Source organism: Narcine bancroftii, chromosome 3, assembly GCF_036971445.1.
Source record: "Narcine bancroftii isolate sNarBan1 chromosome 3, sNarBan1.hap1, whole genome shotgun sequence".
Classification (NCBI taxonomy): domain Eukaryota; kingdom Metazoa; phylum Chordata; class Chondrichthyes; order Torpediniformes; family Narcinidae; genus Narcine; species Narcine bancroftii.
Genome location: NC_091471.1, coordinates 97218499 through 97230718, shown reverse-complemented (window position 1 = coordinate 97230718; position 12220 = coordinate 97218499). Strand labels below are relative to the sequence as shown.

The 12220-nt window shown below is 39.5% G+C and overlaps 1 protein-coding gene and 1 long non-coding RNA gene across 2 annotated transcripts in view; one reads left to right on the top strand and one right to left on the bottom strand.

Moving 5' to 3' along the window:
- LOC138757379 (zeta-sarcoglycan) overlaps positions 1–12220 on the bottom strand; it is a 596661-nt gene that overhangs the window by 448425 nt on the left and 136016 nt on the right. The gene's annotated exons all lie outside the window — the stretch shown is intronic.
- Positions 11262–12220, top strand: part of LOC138757382 (uncharacterized) — a 28622-nt gene continuing 27663 nt past the window's right edge. Inside the window, exon 1 of the long non-coding RNA XR_011353557.1 lies at positions 11262–11393. This is a non-coding gene — a long non-coding RNA (uncharacterized lncRNA). The remainder of the gene's footprint in view (positions 11394–12220) is intronic.

Here is a 12220-nt window from a genome sequence, read left to right as displayed (position 1 = left end):
TGGATGATAATGTGGTAAATTGAATTAGCAAATTTGCAGATGACATTAAGATTAGAGGTGATGTGGACAGCAAAGAACATTTTGAAAGCTTGTAGAGAGATCAAGACTAGCTGGAAAAATGAGTTGCAGTATAAGGTGTAGTAGTTTGGAAATACAAACCAAGAAAGGATGTAGAAGGTATGGCACTGAGGAGTGCATTAGAACAGAGGGATATGGGAATACAGATACATAATTCCCTGAAAGTGGCATCACAGGTGGATAGGGTTGTGAAGAGAACTTTTGGCATATTGGCTTTCATAAATCAAAGTGCTGAGTGCAGGAGTTGAGATGTTATGTTAAATGTGTATAAGACTTTGGTGAGGCCAAATTGGAGCATTGGGTGCAATTTTGGTCACCTAACTACAGGAGAGGTATCAAAAAGATTGAAAGAGTACATAGAAGATTTACTAGGATGTTGGCCAGACTTCAGGAACTCAGTTATAGGGAAAGGTTAAACAGGTTTGGACTTTATTCCCTGGAGGGTAGAAGAATGAGGGGAGATTTGATAGAGGTATTTAAAATTATGAGGGGGATAGACAAACTAAATGTAGATATGCTTTTTCCACTGAGGGTAGGAGAGGTATAAACTAGAGAACATGGATTAAGAGTGAAAAGTGGAAACGTTTAGGAGGAGCATGAGAGGGGATCTTTTTTCCCCACACAGAGAGTGGTGGGAGTGTGGAACATGCTTCCAGCTAAAATGATAATTGTGGGCTAAATTTTAACATCTAACAGGAATTTGGACAGGTACATGGATGGGAGGGGTATGCAGGGCTATGGACTAGGTGCAGGTCAGTGGGACTAGGGAAGAAATGGTTCAGCACAGACTAAAGGAGCTGAGTGGCCTGTTTCTGTGCTGAAATTACTTATGGCTCTCTGGTTTTGGCATATTGGCCTTCAAAAATCAAATATACTCATTGGGATGTTATGGTAAAGTATAAGATATTGGTGAGGCCAAGTTTGGAGTATTTTGTGCATCTTTGGTCACCTAACCACAGGAAAAAGATCACTAAGTTTGAGGGACTGCGGAGAAAACTTACTAGGATGTTGCCAGGACTTGAGGTACTGAGTTACAGTGAAAGGTTAAACAAGTTAGGACTTTATTCCTTAGAGCATATAAGAATGAGTGGAGATTTGATTGAGGTATACAAAATTATGATGGATGTTGCAAGAATAAATGCAAGTAAACTTTTTCCAATGAGATTAGGTAAGATACAAACCAGAATATGTGGATTAAGGAGAAAGGGGAAAAGTTTAGGGGGAATATTACAGCAAATTTCTTCACACAGAGTAAGGAGCGTGTGGAATGAGCTGCTAGCTGAAGTGGTGAATGCAGTTTCAATTTTTTTAATTAAAAAAAAATTGGACAGGTACCTGGATGGGAGGGGTATGGAGGGATATAGATTGGGTGCAGATCAGTGGGAGAAGGCAGAATAATAGTTTGGCACAATGGTTGAAGGGCCTGCAATATTCTATAGTGCTGTGGTTATAGTCCTCCAAAAAAAAAATGCTAACATTGCATTTGCCTTCCTTACCAGTAACTCAACCTGCAAGTTAAATCTTGAGAAATCCTGTGGGTTTCCTCTGGGTGCTCCAGTTTCCAAAGACATACTGAGTTAGAAGGTTAATTGGTCACATAGAGTAGTAAGGGCTCATGAGCCAGAGGGCCTGTTACTGTGCTACATCTCTAAATTAAAAGCTGGCCTGAAAATATATTAGCCCAAAGAAAATCGTGCAAAAACAGACCTGTAACTAGGGCACAGAAGACTTGTTTGTTCCACACTTGTCAGCATGTAATTGCTTTCAGGGATTTTGCCCTTTGATGAATCAATTGGGCTAATGGCAAATATGAGCAGTCAAATAACTAGTGCAAAGGTTACACAATTATATTAAATCAAGGAGAGCTACAAATTTGAAACTGAGAACCAAAAATAATACCAGTTTATTGATTCCATGAAAGGCAAAGCAAATCTAAAATCTTTGCATTCCTTGTGTTGCAAGTTTATTGCGTAAAGAAATGTATAAGCACATTCAATTAAAACAATGAAACACACAGAATCTTATATTTGATCTTGCACGCAAAATTGCAACATCTGTAGAAGTAGTATTAAAGTTATGCCATGAATGTTCATTTAATTTTCACGATAAGGGACATTTGGCCCTTCTAGTTTGTGCCAAATTATTATTCGACCTAGTTCCATTGAATTGCACAGTCCATAACCTTCCAAACCACTCCCATCCATATACCAGTCCAAGTTTTTATTAAATGTTAAAAATGAGCCTGCATTCACCACTTCAGCTGGTGGCTCATTCCACACTCCCACTACTCTCTGTGTGAAGGAGTTTCCCCCCTAATGTTCCTCCCCAAATCTTTTCCCCCTTCATGTTTGAACCAAGTCCTCCAGTTTGTATCTCACCTTACAACAGTGAAAAATGCCTACCTGCATTTACTCTATCCATACCCAACATAAATTTGTATGTCTCTATAAAGTCTCCCTTCATTCTTCTATGCTCCAGGGGATAAAGTCCTAATCTGTTTAACCTTTCCCTGTAACTCAGTTTCCAAAGACTCAGTATCATCCAAGTAAATTTTCTCTGTACTCTTTTAATCTTATTGCTATATTTCTTGTAGTTAGGTGACCAAAACTGCACACAATACTCCACATTTGGCCTCACTAATATCTTCCATGACTTTAACACATCACCCCAATACTTTGGTCGTTGAAGACCAATATACCCAAAGCTCTTTTTACAACCCTATCCTACTGTGGTGCCACTTTCAGGAAATTATGTATCTGTATTCCCAGATCTCTCCGTTCTTCCGAAGTAAGACACAACCGTGGTTGAAGTAAAAATCAAAAATGGAGAAACTCATCAGGTCAAACAGTGTCCTCTATATAGAAAAGGTAAAAGTACAGTACATAATCGACATTTCAAGCTTGAGCTCTTTTGGCCTCTGTTCTACCACTCTCTTCAGTTCCTTACCATTTACTGTGTTTGTCCTTCCAAAATACAACAACTTAGGCTTCTCTGCATTAAAATCCAATCGCCATTCCCATTTTTCCAGCTGGTCCAGATCCCTCTGCAAACTTGAAAGGCCTTCTTTGCTGTACACTGCACCTCCAATCTTTAGTGTCGTCTGCAAACCTACTTATCCAATTTACCACATGCTTGTCATATATAGATGACAAACAACAATGGACTCTGCAGTGATCCATGAGGCACACCACTATTCACGGGCCTCTAGTATGAGAAGCAATCATCCAATACCTCTCTCAGTTTTCTCCCATAGAGTGAATTCAATGTCAAATCCAGTTTACTCTTCACCGTGAATATCGAGCGTGAGCGTCTGAAACTTCCTGACTAACTACCCATTTGGGACCTTGTCAAGGCCTTACTAGAGTCCATGTAAATAACATCCCTGTACATTTTGGAGGGTGTGATAAAACTGGAGCACTTCAAGAAAACCCACATAAAGACTCTACAGACAGGGCCAGATTCAAATCCAGTCGCTGGTGCTATAATAGCATTGCACTAACCATTACACTAATCGTGCTCCCTAACTGTGAATGATTTGTTTGGTCACCCCTGTAAAGCAGATATTGTGTAGATTATTGTAGTAAGGTCAAATTTACATAGGGTGGCAGGGATAGTGTAGCAGTTATCATAATACTGTAAGCGTCAACAATTGGGACTGGGATTGGAATCAAAAACTGTCTGAAAGGAGTTTGCACATTATCCCCGTGTCTGTGTGGGTTCTCCCTGAGGGCTCCAGTTTCCTCCCACCTTTTGAAATGTTCTGGGGTTTGGAAGTCAATTGGATGTAATTGGGTGGTACAGGCTCTTGGGCCAAAATGGCCTTTTACTGTGCTGTATGTCAAAGTTTTTTTTTAAATTACCCGATACATGGATTTCTTTCTTTCTGTGCTGCATTCTCAGCAAAATTTTTAGACATCGAAGTGGAGTTTTTTTTTCCCAATCTGCTCAATTTATGACAGAGAACCAACAAAAGTGATTAATTTTAGTGGGCTTCTGGTTTGAGACAATTGCAAAGATTTAATAAATGATTGTTATTAATAAATCTACCCCTTTTTAAAATTCTCACGAGGGCACCAATGTTTGCAGATTATATCAATGAGTTAGTTATGTTTTTCTTGTGTTTATTTGGATGATACTACTTTCAAAAAAATAACCTGAGAGACTGTTTCAGTAGATCTTCGGTAAAAGAATGTTATTATCAACGACTGCAAAACTAAAGTAAACATGGCACTTGCTTCACTGCAGATTTTCACAGCTGCCAAAGTTGAATGTTTGATAATATAAAAGGTACATTTAAGAATTCAAGTCATCCTTTTGTATTGGTGTCTATATTTGGTCCGTAAATGGAGACAACACAGGTAGACAACAGAGGTTATGACACTTTAGAACTGTAATTTAATCTCAATTGTTCATGAAAAATGAGAAAAATATTTTGACCTTTGACAAATTTTCTTCATTGTTAAATTTCATAAAACCTTTCCAGTCTTTCGTCCTGCTAAATCTAATTTTCTGACCTGATATTTCTATGAAATAAAATATGGCACAGTTTGGTACAAATATTGAGAAATTCATTCATAGTTAGTAGAGCTAAAGTTGAATTTAAAGATCATCAGCTCAATGTATCCTGCCTTTGAATACCTAATAGTACAACTTAATACTTTCAGCCCAGATGCCCCAGGCTAAATTTATGGGCAAGAGTAACTCTGAGGTCTACTTCAATATTATGTCTCCAAACCAATTCAGAAGATTCCCTCTGCCAATATCAAAGCAATATTTATTAAGAACATGAAAAAATAGGAGCAGGATCAGGCCATTTGGTTTGTCAAGCCTGCTCCACCATTCAATGAGATCATGGCTGATCTGATAATAGGCTCTTACCCATTTACCTGCCTTTTCAACTTTGTCTTAAATAAATTTACTGAGGTAGTCTCCACTACTTTAAAGAGGAGCAAATTCCATAGATTCACCATCTTCTGAGAAAAGCAGTTCCCCCTCATCTCTGTCCTAAATCTGCTACCCTGAATCTTGAGGCTATTTCCCCTAGTTCTAGTCTCCCCACTAATGGAAAACACTTACTTATTTCTATCTAAAATATGCCCTTCATAATTTTATATGTATCTATAACATCCGCTCTCATTTTTCTTAATTCCAGTGAGCACGGTCCCAAATGACTTGATCTTTTCTCACAGACTAATCCCCTCATCTCTGAGATCAACTTGGTGAACCTCCTCTGGACTGCCTCCAAAGCCAGAACATCCTTCCTCAAATAAGGGGGCACAAACTGTATACACTACACTTACCTTGTACAGTTGCAGCATAACCTCCCTGTTCCTAAATTCAATCCCACTAGCAATGAAGGCCAACATTCCATTTTCCTTCTTGATAGTCTGCTCCACCTGCAAACCAAACTTTTACAATTCATGCACAAGGAGACCCAAATCCTTCTGCATGGCAGCATGCTGTAATCATTTGAAATTTAGATAATAATCTGATCTTCAATTTTACCTTCAAAAGTGAATAAACTCATATTTACCAACATTGTAACATTGCATGGTTAGCATAGCCTTTACAGTGCCAACGATTGGGATTGGTCTTGGGTTCAAATCCCTTGCTGTCTGTAAGGAGTTTGTACGTTCTCCCCGTGTCTTTGTGGGTTATCTCTGGGTGCTCTGGTTTCCTCCCACCTTTCAAAATGGCCTGTTACCTTGCTGTATGTCTAAATTTAAAATTTAAAAATTGTATTCCATCTGCCAAACCCTTTCACACTCACTTATCTCCATCTCTCTGCAGATTCTCTGCATCCTCTGCACGATTTGCTTTTCCACTCATTTTAGTGCCATAGCAAACTAAGATACATTACACTCTGCCCCTTTTTCCAGATCATCAATGTATATCCTGAACAACTGAGGCCTAGCACCGACCCCAGCTGCACACCACTCACCATTGATTGCCAACTAGAAAAACACCCATGTATCCCAAATCTTTGCTTTCTATTGGTTAACCAATCCTCTATCCATGCTAATACATCATCCCTAACTCTATGTATCCTTATCTTCTGTACAAATCTTTTATGCGGCAATTCAGGTAAGCAGCATCCATCTGCTCCCCTCTATCTACTGCACTCTGTATATCTTCAAAGAACTCCAGTAAATTTGTCAAACAGGACCAGCCTTTGCTGAGTCCATTCTATGTCTGCCTGATGGATCCATTTTGCTCCAGATACCTCGTTATTTCTTTTTTAATAACAACTTCAAACATTTTCCTAACTACAGATGTTAAATGAACTTACCTATAATTCCCTGCCTTTTGCCTACATCCTTTTTTGAATAGTGGTGTGACATTTGCCGCCTTCCCATCCACAGGCCCCTGCCCAGAGTCCTGAGAATTTTGGTAAATTATCTCCAATAACATCTGCCTATAACATTTGCCATTTCTTTCAGAACCGTGGCATGCATTCCATTAGGACCAGAGCTCTTTAAGCCTCGCATTCTCCATAAATGTGACTTGAAATTTTTTAAATAAATAGACTTTCTGGTGGGGTTTTCTGAATTCCTATCATAATCTCGCAGAAAGCGTGGAGCAATGGGATTAATGTACACAATTTGAGGGCGCCATGGTAAGCATTGGAACACTATTACTGTGCCAGCAACTGTTTTGAATTTGGCACTCTCTGTAAGGAATTTGTACATTCACCCAGTGACCTGAGTGGGTTTCCTCCAGGGGCTTCAGTTGCCTCCTATCCTCCAAAATAATGCAGGCTTTGTAGATCAATTGGTGTATTTGGGGCAGCACAGGGTCATGGTCTGAAAGGGACGGTTACCGTGCTCCAACTCTAAATTTAAAAAAAATGCTTCTATGAGGTTATCACCAATTATCCTGTTGAAATTGTTATAATTGCAAGAGACATTGGAAGAACTCCATTGAGAACACATTCCTGATTTTTATTAACATGGCAAACCGCAGCAGGGACCGCAACAAGATTGTTCAAATTAATTCAGAATTTTGAAATTAGTGGCAAAATAATGACTGTCTGCTGATCTTCAGGTTAAGTTCCACTTCTTTTCCACTTCAACAGGCTTTCCTTTGTCAACTTGCCCTCATTCACAGTATATCTACCTGTATACCTGCACAACAAGGACAGGATTCACCAGCCTCCGCATCCAACATATCACCCTCCACGATTTCCACCAGATAATACGTGATCCCACCACCAGACATATCTTCCCTTCTCCTCCCTTACCACCCTTTGCAACAACTGCTTTCTCCATGAGTCCCTCGTCCACTCCTCCTTTCCCACTAAATGCCCCCTTAAGCTCTATCTCTGTGTCTGCACTCGTGCTCACACTCCTCCCTCACCACCTATTGAGGTCCCAAAATGTTCGTCCAAGTAAGGCAATATTTCACTTGTGAATCTGAAAAGGGAATCTGGTACTCCCATTGTGGACTCCTCTACATCAGAGAGACTGGACACAAACTAAGAGATCCTTAGTTCTGTCAATCTCAATAGCAGCGATCTCCCAATGGCAACCCATTTAAATTCCCCATCACATTCCCCTGCCGATGTAGCTGACCATGGTTTCGTACATTTCCTCAGAACCATAGAACATTATAGCTCAGAAACAAGTCTGTATCAATCTATTTTCCTGCCTAATCCCACTGACCTGCACCATCCATAGACCTCCATAACCTTTCCACCCATGTATCTGTTACAATTGAGCCCACATTCACCACTTCAGCTGGCAGCTCTTTCCACACTCCCACTACTTTGTGTGTGAAGATTGCCCCCCCAATCTTCCCTCTAAACTTTTCGCCTTTCATTCTTAAGTCTGTCAGAAACCACTCACGAATTGGAGGAACAACAGCTCATATTTTGTTTTGGCACCTTCCAAACAGATGGGATTAAAATTAACAATGAATTCTCTACTTCCCATTTGATCAACCCCGCCCCCCACCCTCCCCCAACCCTCTCCCCTCTGCACCTCCTTTCTGCTAGCTCTGACTCTCTCTTTCCCTATCCCTTGGTCTTCTTTCCTTCAGCTCTGCATTCACAGAGTAATCCCTCCCCTAATTAATCCTCAACTTTCCTCTCCTGTCCTCCTACCAATCTCCAATTATGAGTTCTGGCTATTGGCCTGGGTTCCTCCCCATGCCCTTTCTTCCCTTCTCCTTCAGCCGGACTACTTTATCTCATATCTCGATGAAGGGGTCAGGCCCGAAACATTGGTTATATGTCTTTACTTCCCATGGATGCTCAGCTCCTCCAGTATTTTGTTGTTGTTACTGTAATCATAGCATCTACAAACCTTTGTGCTTCACTCTGTAGCAGACCTCCTAACCAATTGTTAAACCTGTGGAACAGCACTAAATGTTTCTGATGTTCACAAATATTCAAGAATAGTCAAATCACTCCAAGGTGATTAAATCTTAAACAAATTTTCAACAGTTGCATTAAAACGTTGAAGAGAAAATGTAAAAAAAAATTAACACATTTAGAATACTGATAAACATTCATATTCAAAATAACAAAAATGCATTGTGCAGCTTAATCCCTTGCTGCCATTCTTCACTTAAATGAATAGAGCAAAACCTCATGTGGCAGGTCCACCCATGTGCAGGCCATTCTCAGAGATACCAGTGCTGTGGAAACGTCATGACTTCAGGCAATAAGGAAGTTCAAAGTCAGTGCATGCTTGTGGAATGATCAGCAAGGTGCTGCCTTTGGGATGCATTTGCATAGGAATCTTGGTTCCTTGTTGAGTGCCTATACTTCGCCCGAAAGTCTGATCCAATGTCAAATGTTTGCAGAGGGACTTTGCTCAACCACTGGACCTGGTCTCAGATGTGAATGGTACTCTCAAATGCATTGCAAAAGAGTTTTTGTCAAATCATTCTCTCTCCTGTATGGCTGCTGATCTTTCCTCAGCACTGACAGATGGAAATGAATTTCTCACACATATTCCTATTATAATATTGTACCATGAAGCAAAATGGTTTCTAGAAAGTCGAAAATAGTTGTTCAAAATATATCTATGTAAAAGCGATCTATGTGAAATATAAAAATAGCCGGCAAAAAAATTCGAACTGGGGATCACGTGATGGTGGACCAAGTAAATGATGATCCTTTCAATATCATTGATTTTAATGTCTCATCACTTTTCTTGAGGTTGCTACAAATAAACATGAAGAAAATAAATGATTTCAAAAACTGTACCCAAGGGTTATTTGGCACCAAGTCTTTGAGGATGGGATCGGAGAATTATGATTATTCCTGACATGACAGATATTCTCAACTTCTTTCAACCAAGGTTGTTTGATATTTTTTCCACAAAAACTGACGTAATGTGATGAAATTTTGTTTATTTTGCTGGAGAATAAAGAATCTAATGTGAAACTCTTTCTTTTTATGTTCTTTATTTTGCTCCTGTCAAATTTGACTTTTTGTTCAGTCACAGAATTAAGCAAAATTCATCACTGTTAAAACATCCATATTACTAGCGTTTTCTGGAAACATTTTAGGGAGAAGGAAGAAATGGACAAAGATCACAAATGTTTCATAATTATCAAAGTTTACACAGAATCTATCAGAGAAACATTGAACAAATCCACAGACCAAGCATCATTATTTTCTAAATAGTAGAGGAGATGGCTGGATATTCAATGTATCAAAGTTAAGCTTTTGAAGTCACCATGTTGTTTTTGTTAATATAGACAGCCCCTATCAGTATCAGTGTCTAAGCTTTAAAGCAATCCAAAGTTTGCAAACTTTCATCAAAATGCAGACTTTGCTTTAAATATTGTAAATGTCTCATTCCCAGCAGAATATATATTGAGAGAGAAATATAGATTGGACCTAGAAATTGAATCATTCTGGCCACCTTCCAGAGAATGGTTGTAATGAGTTCCAGTTAGGAGGCCAAGTTTTAGAAATCATCTGTAATCACTTCATCCAGACTCACCAGCTGTAAAAATATTGCATTACCATCTACCCACTCAGCAAATTACCTTTTATTCTACGAGACTCCAGGGAATGTAGGTCTGATCTGTACAGTTTTCTTCATGAAACATTTGCCTCACCCCAACTCATGGGAGCTTTTGTTGCATTATCTTGTGGCAAGCAGATTCTTCCTTTGGCAAATGTATGGACGTACATCTACATGGCTCACAAACTAGTATGGCTTTGGAAGCAAACCAAAGACTGAATATTGTGCGTGGTGCTTGAAGATTTGAAGGAGACTATTCAAAGTGATCCCAGAAGATAGGCCACCAAAGATAGGTAATTAAAAATAATTACCAGTATAACTATGGATCCACAAGAAATAGGAGTTTTTTTCTGACTTCCATATTGAAACTATGGATTGTTGCCCAACAGTCCTCCAAAATGTCATCATATGTCCAACTTTAGATCCTTATTTGATATTCTAGTCAAGGGGAAGAATCTTTTCACATGGATGATTAGGATCAAGTACATGAGAACACACTGCTTGACAGGGTGTAAAGTCTCTCATAATATTTTAGCAGTATGCAGGCAAGTGCTTGGTTCATCAAGACAGTGTTGATTTTGTGCTGGTTTATGGGATCAGTATAAATAGATCTTCATGAACATGGTAGCTTTATGGACATGACCTTGGGACTCTGACAAAAAATAGGATGTGGAAACTTGAGATTTAGTCAACCAGAAAAAAAAGCAGTGGACAGTGGTGGGAAGCTAGTTGGTGGGGGCAAGAATCTCAAGATTAACATGAAATCAGCAAATGGTCCCCGGAATAAAGGTTGAGGGGACTGCTGACTATTAGCAGGCTGAGGCCTGTCCAAAACATGGCAAGACAGAAGCCATATCCAAGAGCCCAACAGATGTAAGAAATGAGTTCAGAGAGATGTATATCAAATTTGAATCCAAGAATATGCCTTAAATATTGTACTGTTTTTACTTCAGCCTTCGAATGAGATTCTGATAGAGCACTGGCTACCTGACATTAATACTACTCATTCCTGTTGGCATGACTCAAATAAAATCTGTGTCTTGTATTTTGTGGTTCTTTTGTGTATTTTTGTACCTTAATAGGAGGCACAATTATTACATCATCACTTGTTCTGACCCCAACAATGTTCAGAATCATAATCAGGTTTATTGTGATGAACACATGCCATGAAATTTGTTGTGTTGTGGCAGAAGCATGGTGCAGAACAAGGTGCAACAATTACCAAAAATTACATTTATGTAAATGCAAGATTAAAAGAATAAATAGTGCATAAAAGAGAAAGAGTGAAATAGTGTCCATAGATTCATTGTCCATTCAGGAATCTGATGGCAGAGGGTAAGAAGCTGTTTTTGTGATGTTGAGTTTGTGTCTTTAGGTTCTTGTACCTCCTTCCACATGGTAGCAATCAGAACATGACATGGGAGGTGAGGGACCTTGATGGTAGATGCTGCTTTCTTGAGGTACCACCTCTTCAATATGTAATTAATGGAGGGAAAAACTAATGCCCATGATGGCACTAGCTGTAGCCTATTCCTGTCCAATGCATTAGTACCTCCATACCAGACAGTAATGCAGCTAGTAAGAATGCTCTCCATGGTACACCTGTAAAAATTTGCAAGAACCTTTGGTGACATACCAAATCTCTTTAATCTCCTTACAAAATATAGCTGCTGGCATGCTTTCGTCATTATTGCATTGACATGATGGTTCCAGGAGAGGTCTTCAAAGATGTTGGCACCCAAGAATCTGATATTTCTTACCCTCTCCACTGCTGACCCCCGCAGTGAGAACTGGTATGTGATCTCCTGGCTTCCCCTTTCTGAAGTCCACAATCAATTCCTTTGTGCAAAGTTATTTTTGTTATACCACTCAGCTAGTTGATCTATCTTACTCCTGTATTTTTCCTCTTTCCCATCTGTGATTCTTCCAACAAGAGTGGGATCATTGGCAAATTTGGAGAAGGATTTAAACTGTGCTTAGCCACAGTCATGGGTGTAGAGATAGTAGAGCAGAGGGATAAGTAGGAGATGTTACCACTGGTCCGCACTGGTCCATCTTTCAATGATGAAGTCAACAATCCAGTTGCAGAGGGAAGTATAGATGCCCAAGTTTTGAAGCTTGCTGACCAGTACTGAGGGGATGATGGTGTTGAAAGCTGAACT